This window comes from Arvicola amphibius, chromosome 8, assembly GCF_903992535.2.
Source record: "Arvicola amphibius chromosome 8, mArvAmp1.2, whole genome shotgun sequence".
NCBI lineage: Eukaryota > Metazoa > Chordata > Mammalia > Rodentia > Cricetidae > Arvicola > Arvicola amphibius.
Genome location: NC_052054.1, coordinates 109,616,906 through 109,629,751, shown reverse-complemented (window position 1 = coordinate 109,629,751; position 12,846 = coordinate 109,616,906). Strand labels below are relative to the sequence as shown.

Here is a 12,846-nt window from a genome sequence, read left to right as displayed (position 1 = left end):
TCTAGTATATGTGGGTGCTAGGAAATGACTTTGGTATTCACAGACTTTCCTGTGGCCTTGTTAAATCTGTATAATAACTCTGAGAAGCCCATCATAGCTGTCTTCAGTCCAGTCCTTGAGCTGCACTGGGCATCTATCAGAGAGGATAGATTTCTGAACTGTGATGAGCATCAACCATCTGTTCCCAAGTGATGAGGGCTCATCCTCCAACGCAGATGACTCTGGCATCTGCCGTCCCACTTTTCTTGTTGTCAGCTTTGGTTATTTCTCTATTTATCAGTTTTCTTATCAGACAATATCAAAAGTTCTAATTCAGGACTGTTCAGTGGAGGTGGTGTGTAAAAAGCTAATACCCACAAAACATAGCTTGAACTGCATGTGGCTTTCACATTTAACTCACTGTCATTATGGCTTCCTAAAATAAAGCCAGATGTTTGTAGTTTGCTGCTAAAAGAAGGTATACCTTGTGAGAGAAGTAAGAGAAGCAAGCAACTGCAATAGACATCAATGGACTAAACTAGGCATAAAGAACAAGACCTTATTAGCTTGTATCTTGCAGGCCACAAGCTGGACAGAGCCACATTTTCAACCTCATGTGTAATCACATTTGTTCTACAAAGTCATTAACACAAAGCAGCTGGAGGAATGTGTAGGTGTGTGTGTGTGTGTGTGTGTGTGTGTGTGTGTGTGCATGCATGTGCATTTTGCTATGGATCAAACCCAGAACCTCTTGCATACTAGGTAAGTACTCTATCACTGAACTGCAGCCCATTTCATTAGTGTTTTCAATATCTGAAACATAGTTTTGAAGCACCTGTAAAGGGGAAGCTTACTAGGCTCTCAATGAGAACATAAAACTTGCCTTCAAACAGTGCTCAGTGAAAAGCCAGTAGTTCAGCCTCTCGAGGACCTGCAACCAGACACATAGCTTGTCTCCCTCTCGGTTGTCGGAAACCAGATAATGGATGCAAACCCTGGTGTATAATAAACACCGATACTGATTTTAATAATACCACTGAGCTCATTACAAATTCTCCTTGGCTGTTACTTCTCAAAGCCCTTCGTCAGCAACACTTGACTTGCTAAACTCTGTCTCTTTATGTGTGTAAAGGTAAGACGACAATTCGGCTATAAATTACACCATTGATGCATTCCAACTAGACTTTTCTCTAATTAATGCTAATTAGTGATCTTCCGATGTGATTTCAATAGGAGATAAAGCGCTATTTACTCTGCAGTTCCACTACAAGGGAACTGTTTTGCCTTTTTTTGCTTACTATAAATGGAAGAAAGCAATACAAAAATAAAGATCAACCACAACTTAAAGCGTGTATTAAGTCAATTTTGTGTGCTGCTTTTAAACAATGAAAATATCAATTATCCTGTCAGGCAGCGCTCTCTAGCCTTTGTACCAAATAAGTCAGTCTTTGGAGTCTCATGGTCATAAAAAACAATACATTTTAAAACTTAACCTTGAATCTGTTTCCAAAATGTCAGTCAGCAGCTTGAATTAGCCCTGACAAACAAGCTATAACAGTCATCTTCCCTCTTAAGTTTTCAAGCAAGAAAACTCAAAAAAGCAGGGGAAAGGACTTGGCTGCTCTGATGCCGACAACCCAGACAATTATCTCCCAAGGTTCTAGATCTGTGTTTGTGCTGGTTTGAATGAGAATGTCTCTGTAGGCTCAGACATTTGAATGCTTGGTCCTGAATTGGTGGTGTTATTTGGAGAAGCTTGGGCGTTTTTGTCTTGTTGGAGAAACTATGTCACTGGGGGCTGGCTTTGAGGTTTAAAAGCCTCAAGCCATCCCCAGTGTGCTCTCTCTGTTCTTACTTTCAGTTTAACATGTGACCCCTCAGCTCACTTCTCCAGCCACTTAATCTGCCAGCTGCCATGCTTCTCCATCATGATGGTGATGGATACTTTTCCCTTGGGAACTCTAAGCCCAAGTGAAGAACTCTTTCTTCTGTTACTTGCCTTGGTCAAGACATTTTAGCCCAGCAATAGAAAAGTAACTAATACAGTGCTGGTGGCAAAACCAATCCAAAATTTCCATCTGTACAGAAATTAGGATTTCTCAAACTTGCCTACCAGAAAAGCCACATACTAGGGGAAAAAAATAAAAAGTAGACATTTCTGAAGCAGTCCAGCACTCCAGGAGATGTTTTTGATAAGCGGTTCTAATGAGCAGACAGGTTTGGGCAACATGCTTCAGCAGAGGTTCTCACTCTGACCTCTGACCTCTGGCTAGACTCTCCCAGGGAACATTGAAAGCAACATATGATGCCTAGGCTCCATTTGAAGGCCAGCTGGACCATTGTTCCAGCCACCGCTACTTTTTGGAATCTGCCCAAACAATATGGAGTCAGGACTGAGAGGCATCCTTGCCCCACTTCTCAGTGTTGTCTGTCTACTGGAAATGGCAACTCAGATCCCAGGACCATGACCTACATTTGGACAGAGGGACCTGAGCGTGCACAGGCTCCAGGCTGACGAGTGTCTCAGTGACCAGAAATGAAACACAGTTATTTCCACTGAGAAGAATCTTCCTTTTCCTCTCCACATGTTTCTCCTTTGGTACCACTGGCCATCAAGCAGCTAAAAATCTTTATAGAGTATTTTTTTTTCTTAATACACTCATTCACTGAATGTAGCCCAAGAAGGGAATAGAAAACTACCCATCCCAGCGAGCACTTTTAGAAGTATGTTCACAGTGGAAACTGCCCATACCCAACCAATGACCCACACCTGTCCCAGATCCCCCATGGAAAGACAACAAGAAAGACTACTATGCACATCTGTGGGTTCATTTAGACAGTTTTCTTTAATCAACGATGAAGACACTACAATTCTAAGTACCAGACAGAATTGGGGGTAAAAAGAATTGAACACAAGCATAACACTATAAAGAAAGCTTGGTAAAGTGAAACACAGCTAAAGAAAAAAATATAAACCTGGCCTGGTACCCATTACATATATACATAATACGGTATCCACATATATACAGTAAATGTTTTGGTAGCAACAGAGACCATGTGTCGGTCTTTTGTACAGATGAAGTAGCACCATCAGTAGCACCACCACCTTCGGATGATAAACCAAACCACACACAGTAAATGGAAAGCTAGATGGCATTTGTTTGGCCCACCCTGTAGCCAAGAGGTATAAGGAAAGTAACTACACAAGAAAGATTCTCCTGGAAACTCTATTCTTAGGCCAGTGGCAAAGATCTAAAATGAATTAAAAAAAAAAAAAAACACAAAAAACGCTAGCACTACAAATGGATATGCAAACAGACACATTTTCCTGGGTAGTGAATTTGTTCTATGATATGGCATAATGGCTAACACTGGAGAAAGAGACAGCATGAACAAAGAGAGGTTTAAATAGCGGGTGAATGGCAAAGGGATAACACACCCATCTCTTGGTGTAGACATCGCAAATGCCAAGTCATTGATAAGCTAGGGAAGGAAGATAACACCTTACCCAAGTCATACATTTAAAAATCATATTTACTAATTATAGGCTCCTAATTAAGAGTAGGGCCAAACACCTCCAGCACCTCTCAGTCTCCTTCCAACATCTAGTTGGTGCCCTAATTGTGAGTAGTGAGTGACAGATACCAAGCACGTCATCTGAGCCAAACTTTCTGCAGGTTTGTGAGGGGAACTGATGAACAGAGCTCCATTGGAACCTTCTCAGGCTTGGCTCAGGGATGAGCAGGCCCAGTGTTTAACACTCGGTTCTACCAACTACAAGGAAGGTTGTCTCTGCTTTCCATAGTAAAGCCCATGGTCTAGCCTGGAAGTCCTTCCGTTACTACTGCCAACGTTGGGCCTGCTCACAGCCTGTTTCCTTCAAGTTTCTCAGAAGCAGCCCGTACATATGAGTGTTGCATCACCTCCCGCTAACAGGCACACTGTCTTGGCAGCACTAACCCTCCTGTCTTGCCACTGCAAAGAAACCATTTCTTATTTGCTTTCCCCAATTGTCTTCCACGGACCTTCCCAAGAAGCCCTTTCTCTCCAGGGTTGGTGTGAATGCCTGGCATCTTCTTAGACCTCATTGTAGGACCACCTCAAGTACAGATCCCAGCCAAGGCATCATGAGGTAAATTTGGGATCGGTATCACCAATAGCCACAGCACCTCACGGCTGTACTATCCCTCATGGCCCTTGCTGTCATCGTGTGGTGGTGAGTAGCCTTTCCCTATCTTTGAGTCGCCTGTTTCAAAGGTGTTTCCAACTACATGGTATATTGCATTCAGGATGTACCATTGAATTAAAAATACTGTTTCCTACAGTACAGCAAAAAATTGTTTCTTAACACTTTGTTTCATATATAAAAGACAGAAGACAAAAGCCAAGGGAAGACAGGTTAAAATTCTCTACTTCTGGCTAGATGGTTCTTGAGTAGATCCACTTTTGTAGTCGCTAGATTAGTCGAGAGTGGCCCTGACCTTTGAAAGTTAGCAAGAAATAGCCATACACATAGCAGCAGTACTGATTTGTCATTATTGACCCAGGTGGTTGATCATTAATGGAATCCCCTCATTTCCAGCTGGTTCTAGAGCTAAGCTTTTGCCCCAAAACACAGGTAACATCAGAGCCAGGGAATAGACTTGTTCTTTTCATGAAGGAGAATTTTAAAACTCCGTCTTAACACGTATCTAAGAAAGAACGCAGTGAAAGGCTGGTCTCGTAGAGAAAGCCACTAACTTCCACAGTAGCCAGGAGCTACTAGAAGCCCCATTCATGAATGTAAGCCCCGGGTTGGCCTGCAAATACTTGGAAATAGATAAAAAGCCAAATTCCTTCAACAGGAATTGAACACAAGAACTTAGCAGCTGATGTGTTTTAAAGTAAACCCTTCGCAGAGGCAGAGCATGGGAATCCAGCCTGGGTACCAGCGACTTCCAGTTCCAGGTCAGCTATGTTTGATTGGAAGCTTTCATCCCACCCAGCTCAGGTGACTCTAGATGAAGCTGAAGGAAGAATGTCTACCTCTGCACTATTGACTCCATAAAAAGCAAGAAGCTAGGAGATGCCTACCCAGGATCTTCTTTTCCACTCTCACACCAAATGTCAATAGCCCCACATCCAGAGGCATGATAGTCATAGATATCTGAAGCCTGGGCTCCATGAGCTATCACAGCCGGCTTTCTAGGCAAACAGTTGGGGCTGACTTTGTTCACTGCTCTCTCTTCAATTACTCAGATCCTGGGGGGCGGGGTGGGGAGCAAGCCGCTTGCTTTCTTCTTACATCAGCAAGCATTTGAGTCAGAAGGCTTAAAGAATGAAAAGTTACTTTGACAATGAGAGCTTTTGCTTACACATTTGTAAAAACAAAACAAACAAACAAACAAACAAAAAACCAAAAAACAACTTTCACATCAGATTTTTCCAAGCCAGTGGGGTTTTCTACTGACAGCAAATGATGTCACTCGGGCAGAGTTCCTTGAAAACAATGTATTCTTATGACTAGAGACCTATTTACCTTAGAAACTGATGAGCATGCAAATGATTAAGATCTGCAACAATGAACATTGTACAACAGTCTGTGAGGTACGTGTCTTCTGGCTGACTGAGTGCTAACACTGGCCTCAGCAGTCGGGGGTCAATTCATCCCTCTGAATAGAGCAAGGGGTCCCTAATCGGTTGATCAGGGCAATGGTCACGGCAGTGCCTTTCAGCCCTAGCTCCTTCCTTGCAGCCCCACCCAGGGCAGCTCAACCCCTCCCAGAGGCAAAGAGTTGCTCCTCCCCCCAGCAGGGTTGCCTTCCTAGGGACTCAAAGGGAGCCCATAACTGCATCAATTCGCTATACTTTTCGGAAGTTTCATGGCAATAATTTACAATTCTAAAGACAACATCTTCAGGTATATTCATTGCCATTGCTATTTAATACATGAAAAATTCCAAGACATGTGGACTTTCCAAACAAGGAAAGGATTAACATTTTCACTGCTGGCTAGAAGCCTCAGTGGTGGGTCACTATGTTTTTCTGTGCTCTCCGTAAACCGCGTTTATTAGATAACCGCTAAAAGGCCAGCAAACACCAGGGCAAATGGGCCAACCGCATTCATCTAAAAAACACACACAACACTTGAAAGCTCTCAGAACACAAGAGATAGGTGTCTTAGGGGACATAACATGGAGCCCCGGAAGGAAGGAAGAAGGAAAGAAGGGGGGTGGGGAGGAGGGAGGGCAGAAGGAAGAATCTGGAATTTTAATTTCCAGTTAGCAAGAACACACTTCTCCTAACAGCCTTTTCAAGACAATGTATGAAACGAAACATGATGTGTACACAGAAAGAAGAGAGGGAGTGGGAGCTAGAAGCTTATAGAAGTGGGGAGGGGGAGATCAACAGTGTCTAGTTTATTATGAACAGAAAGACATTTCCAGAATTTATAAACACCCACATTCTTCATTCCAAAGAGAGCTTTTGACTTGAAGGGATCGCTCATGCCTCCTTCTCTCTACAGTATATACAATGAAAGTCTGTGGCTTTCTTTTCTTGCAGTTTTGCTTCCATTCAGTTACCAAATCTAAACTGACACCTGAAAGCACCCCAGTAGAATACATCCTCCTTCTGTTTGGGAAAAAAAAAACAAAACCCAAAACAAAAATCAAAACTAAAATGAATTTTTAAAAGGAACTCAGCTCAACATCAAGTTTATATTACAAGAGACAGTATCAGCGAGTATAACTGTACAGTACAGAACTTTCTATGGCACTATGATTCTTATTATATTATTTTTCTGAATTAGAATCTCAAAACAAGGATCATACCCTAGACTACTCTTCTTTGCCTCATTTTAAGCATTTGCTCCACTCTTTACAACAGAACATCAAATACCTCAGTTCCACATCCAAAAAAAAGATGTGCTGTAAGGAAAGTTACATTTTCATTAAAAAATTACACATATAAATCAAAACCTATGTTAAATATTTAATACTCTCTCCACCCAACGTGAACAGTTCCGTATGAAAGAATTTACAGCGGCGCTTCATGGAACACGGTTTCAGAGTAGATGAAACGGACGCTGTAGATGCGACGAGAATAAACCCATTCTCTTGCGGCATGGTGGTGGGCACACCAGCTCACTGTGGCCAGCGAAGTCCTTAAGGATCAAGATGAAGTTTACGCAGACTCATTGTCCCGGGGTCACAGTGCTTTCTTTTTGCTTGGCACAATATTGAACGTGCAGTTCAGTCAATGAACTCCTGAGGATTGTACAGAGTAAACAAACTGTAATGGATGCATCGTACCATCTACGGAAGAGGAAGACGTGAGGTCCTGCTTGTGAGTTGTGAAATAGTTTGAGTCTGGGTACCCATGAGTTAAAGGAGGATTTTCTGAGGTCATTTAGGTCTTCATTCTGGAAAGAAAATGGAAACATGTTACCATAGGCATCTGGAAATGTGTACTCAAGCAAACTATGGGAAGCTCCCTCCTTACAGAAGGATTTGTCTGAGATCAACTGAAGTTATAGGCATAAGTAGTAGTACCTACTATGTACCTACATAAGGCCAACACACTATATTTAAGTTTTCTTTCAAAATACAAGTGTTTATAGCAGTCCCAAGCTAAAGTAGTGAACACTACAGCAAACAGATCAATGTGATCCATATATTTCAGAGTTTTGGCAACAAATAAACACAAAATTCTTTAGGCTTATGTTTGAAGCAAAAATGTTCATTCTAGCTCTCATTTAAATATTGTAAAACACAACGCACAGTTCGAGCCTACACTCGAACTTCCAATTTAGGTGTAACAGAAATGTATTTAGGAAAAAAAACACATTTCTTTCCTCCAATTCAAGAAAACTCATCATAGTGGGAAATTATCTGTAACTCCCCTTCAGAAAGGAGACTCTTTATGAACCCCTGAAAACATCTCTTGCTCTCCAGTTTTACATCAGACAGTGCTTCCGAGGTACCTATTTTTCGTGTACTCAGAATTGAGTCTATCTATATGAATATGTATAGAGTGCCCAGAACAGTCTGCATTAAGGCAGATTATCATAAATAACTCGGTGAATGAGAAAATGACTACTTTAAGTGACATGGAGTCGCCGAAGTTCACTTCTGCTGAAGTTGGCCTCCTAGCAGTTTCCGAAAGAAAGGCAAGTTTCATTATAAATAGAACGTGAAGCCAACAGGTGAATTTCACAACAGGTGCACCCAGGGAAATTTCTAGATTCACAAAGGTGGGGAAGCGGGCTTCTAGCTAAGAACATTAGTTAAATGCCTCACTGACACATTTGGCTGCCTTTGGAAGAAAAGGGATAATCCGGGGATGTGGAAACAGGGATTGTCACCCCAGTATTTGTACAAGGCTTGCCACATCACAGGCATTTAATAAATATGATCTGAACAAAGGGCAGGCATGCCACAGACTTGCCGTTGAAGACATGATAGAACAAGGCTTGGGACAGGAAGAGACCAGCCCTGGGTAGGCCATAAGAAGGATGCCGCTTCGTAAGACTGCCAAAGACCGCAAGGGACACATGGAGTTAAATATAGAGATCTAGGGCAGGTATGTGGTGGAAACCCCTGTGGACAGTTCAGGAGGCCTTTATCTAACTACTGGGATAACAAGACAATGCTTTCAGATATGGACAAGGCCCACAGGAGACACAAAAGGACAGTGGTTTCTAAAACTCACGACCATAAATGCGGACTGACACAACTTGTTTGTCCTCTCTCGTTCTGCTCTCCCTAGTGTTGTTTTTGAGCCTGGGTCTTGCTGTGTAGCCCAGGATGTCCTTGAACTCATGATCCTCACGCCTCAGCCTTTCCAGTGCTGGGATTATAGGTGTGTACTCCCAAGCCTACCCTCTGTCTCCCTTTGAAGGGGTTGATTGTGACACTGAGCCACCAGCATTTCCTATTTACACACTGGCTTTCAGATAAAGTCAAAGTTTACCAAAGAAGACTCATTTTATGAGATTTCTATTTATTGTAAAATATTAACTCTGCCTCTAAAAGACAGACTACCTTTTACTTACTAATAAAGACTCAGTATAGAGATGCCAAAGCAAAAGCAAACAAATAAAAGTGTCCTGGGTTTCTCCCTTTAACTGCAGTGAGACAGAATTTACTCCATGGGGAGAATGGGCTAGGCCATTCTTCTAACAGCCTCAGCTCGGCTATGATACTCGCAGACAAGTTTTGGGGTTCTCATTTACTTTTAAGTTTCTCCTGAATTCCTATCAGAATATCAAGAGACAGCTAATCAGAGATTCACAGCTCTGGGCCTAAAATTAGGTAGGCCACACTCTATTCAACGACCTGTGACAAAGAAGCTGCCACCTATACAGGGGAGAGGGGGTGGGGAATGAAGGGCACACAGCATGTTTTTCATTTCATATCTGGCTCTCCTCCAGGAGGGCCGGACGAACAGCTTAGGTTGGGAACAAACTGTACCCAGGTTTACCATCACACGTGCCAAACTGCACGGGTGTACAGGGCAGGGACTAGGGGACCCTGGAAGGGGAAACAGAAAGACAGCCTCGCTGTCTGCTTAAATACACGGCTTCGCACTACCAGGTACCACTTTCGTAATTTTACATAAGCCTGTTCAAAAGTAGAAAAAAAAAATAAAGAACATATCCCTTCATCAAATAGCTCCCTCCCAAAGTCATGGCCCTCTGCTTTAAAAAAGGCTTTCACGTAAAACCAACCAAGACACAATTCAGGCACAAATATCACCCATTGGTGTCACCAATTTAGGAACTTAAGAAAAAGCAAAAACTGGAGTTGATGTGGGGAGAATGGAACACAAGGCCACAGAGGCAGTCTGAAGAGCACACCTGCCTGGCTTTGTACAATGGTGTGAACCCATGACTGCACACAAAAGGCAAGAATCTGCCAGGTGATGACTCAGACCACCCCAGTGAGAACTGTCCTTCAGCGGGGCCCTTTGGGAGGCAGGGTACTTGTTCAGATCACGCAGCCATGGTTTATAGCCCTGTTTGTGGAACGCCTTCTCAAGTTCCCACTTCTTTTAGCAACTGCCTTCTCGATCTCAGGCAGTCTTGCCTGTGGTCTCTAGAGCAGCCAGTCTTAGCTCTTGGAGGGCACATTTTATCTTTGGAGATCGTCAAAAAGCTTTCCTAGCCAAATACAGCGAATAAAGGGGTTGATAGTTCCCAGGGACCTATTACCTAAAGCCAGAGAGCTTCAGGACTGAAGCTGCAAAGGCTTTTGTCTTTTTGTGCACCAGGGAAAAAGACGATAGACTTCACAGACAGACCTCTCCGAGGCTTTAGTGGACTTACGCTCATCTTCCTATATCCTTAGCACTACACTCTTGCACTCTAGACAGGCTGAGCCTGGAACACCCAATGCGGCGGAAGAAAGGGCTATGCTCTAGGTGCATAGGTTTTTGCAATTTAGGAATATGTTTCAAAAAAGGATAGCCACACTACGTTCTCACAGTTGTGAAATTCAATACATGTCTTTTACAAACACAAATGCAATGGCAGATACCCTAATCAGCAACAGAGATGACACGGCCGTATGTACATACAATGTCCTTAGCTTCCACAGCCTCCATCAGCAGACCCCAGGTGCCCATACCAAACGTGGCCATGCTACTTTCCAAATTTAAGAGCTCACTGGTCCTGTGCATAAAATGGAAACCAAATGCAACCCATTTCCTCAGCAGAAGACTCGGCGCAAACCTCAAGCGGGGATGTTCTGTCATGCGTTCTCTCTAGTTACATCCCCCCCCCCCCGCCCCCGGGGAATTACTTCTGAATCCAGAAACGTGATGCTCCTGTCATGAGAGTTAGCAGCAGGAAGTTACACTTGGACAAAATTTCATCACCACACCAGTATCTACTGTACCCCTCTTTGTGTATCTTCTTGTCCGATAAAACCCACCTAATCCTGCTGCCAGAAAGTGACAAATGTCCTTTTTAAAGCATTATCAAATAAGTCAACACTTGAGCGATGCCACTTGAGTCCGACAAGTTATTGCATTATGGCATCCAGAAAGAATTACATCTTCCGGAACTGTACCCACTTAAACTGTGCCTACTTGAGCTGAAAAACAAACACAGCTTTTGCCTCCCTTCACATTGTTTTGGCGGAAGGATCAGTTTGGGCTGTGAAAGTTGAAAAACAGTAGGCGGCTGAAACAGAGGTACGGGGAGGGGAGGTCTGTACCCTTCCGAAAAGCCACATTTAGTCAGAGCCATTGGTCAGAGACCATCTTGAGCAGCTTGGTTTTGAAACTTGTTGCCATTCTGTGGAGTCAAGTGCAACATAGTAGTGAGTGTTTGACCAGGGTTATTATTCTTGATTCTTGGAAAATAGGAGTAAAAAAATAGTTCTAAAATATGGCCACAAAATAGCCCTCCCTCATCTATGGTATTTTTAAAAGGTCTGCAAGGCTCAGTTTCCTTCCGTGGAGATTACTGTTTGAAATCTCACTGTGGATTTAGCAAGACAATTTCCTATTCATTAAATCCTATACTTAAAGAAGTGTGTCAAGGTCTGGGAATGTTGCTAAGAACAATACTTGCTTCTTTTGACACGTACAAGGCCCTGGGTTCAATCCACTGCAGGGTGAATATAGTGTCAAAACAGCCACATCACATTTTCATTTAACATAAATGTGTATTCGGGAAAGTTATAACACAGAACACTTATAAAATACTAGAAGATCTAAAGAAGGAAATTTCCATAGTACGTTTATAATGCCTGGCACCCATGGGTAACTGACTGTTAATTCAGTTATTCCAATTTCACAATTTATATGGAAAGTTTTAAGGTTTTGTAATCCTGCGTTCATTCTTAAATGTGTTTTTTAAAAAGGGAAAACTAACATTCAAATCATCCTCCCATACTTACTCATTCTTATAAACATGTGAAAGGAGTCATGTGAAATTGTTGGCCCGTTGTTGACGTCACCGTAGTAGCCTATCCTTTGTCTCATCTTCCTAATTCACTGTCTGGAATTGGAAGTAGGGTGAGCTGCTGTGTATTCTGGCTTTGCTCTCCCACCCTGGGAAATGGAGAGGGAAGAAATGGAAGTTTGGGAGCTCAAACATTCCTGTTGGGCACTGGTCTGTCCTCCAAGATGGCAGCTGTGATGCTAGCGCTAGCCTCTGGAATCCCCTTCAATGACTTTTCCACTTAATATTTTTAAGGCTGGGTCTTTCACTAAATATGAAGCTCACAAATTCAGTCAGACTCGTTGCCCGGCAAACTTCAGGGATCCTCTTGTCTATGCCTCTCAGGAGTAGATTTACTTGTACAAACCACCATGCCCAGATTTTTAAACGGGATGTTCTGGGGATTAAACTAAGATCCTCATGACTGCACAGCAAGCCCTTTATCAGTGGAGACATCTCCAGGGGTTGGCAAGTCTACTGTTCCCCCCCCTTCTTCTTCTTCTTCTTCTTCTTCTTCGAGCGGAGATGATGGAGAGGAGGAGGAGGAGGAGGAGGAAGGAGGAGGGGCGGAGTGAGGAGGAGGAGGAGGCGGCGGATGAGGCGGAGGAGGTTGCTTCGCTTCTGAGGCGGATGCTTTGCTCCTTACTGCGTCTTTTTTTCTCTCCTTCTCATTCTCCTTTCTCCTCTTCTCTATCTCTTCTTCTCCTTCTTCTCCTTCTTCTTCTTTCTTTTCCCTTTCCCCTTCTCCCTCTCCTGCTTTTTTTTGTTATTTTTTGTTTTTCCAAGACAGGGTTTCTCTGAATAGCCCTAGCTCTTTTGAACTCACTCTGCAAACCAGGCTGGCCTCAGAGTCAGCGATCCCCGTGCCTCTGCCTCTTGAGTGCTGGGATTAAAGGGGTGTGCCACCACCACGGGCTGTTTTCTTATTTCACATATAC

At 43.1% G+C, this 12,846-nt stretch overlaps 1 protein-coding gene across 1 annotated transcript in view; it reads right to left on the bottom strand.

Moving 5' to 3' along the window:
* Window positions 1-6,606: 6,606 nt before the first annotated feature.
* The window catches only part of Irs1 (insulin receptor substrate 1), a 57,677-nt gene continuing 51,437 nt past the window's right edge, over window positions 6,607-12,846 (bottom strand). Inside the window, exon 2 of the mRNA XM_038339293.1 lies at window positions 6,607-7,381. The gene's annotated coding sequence lies outside the window, so the exon portion shown is untranslated. The remainder of the gene's footprint in view (window positions 7,382-12,846) is intronic.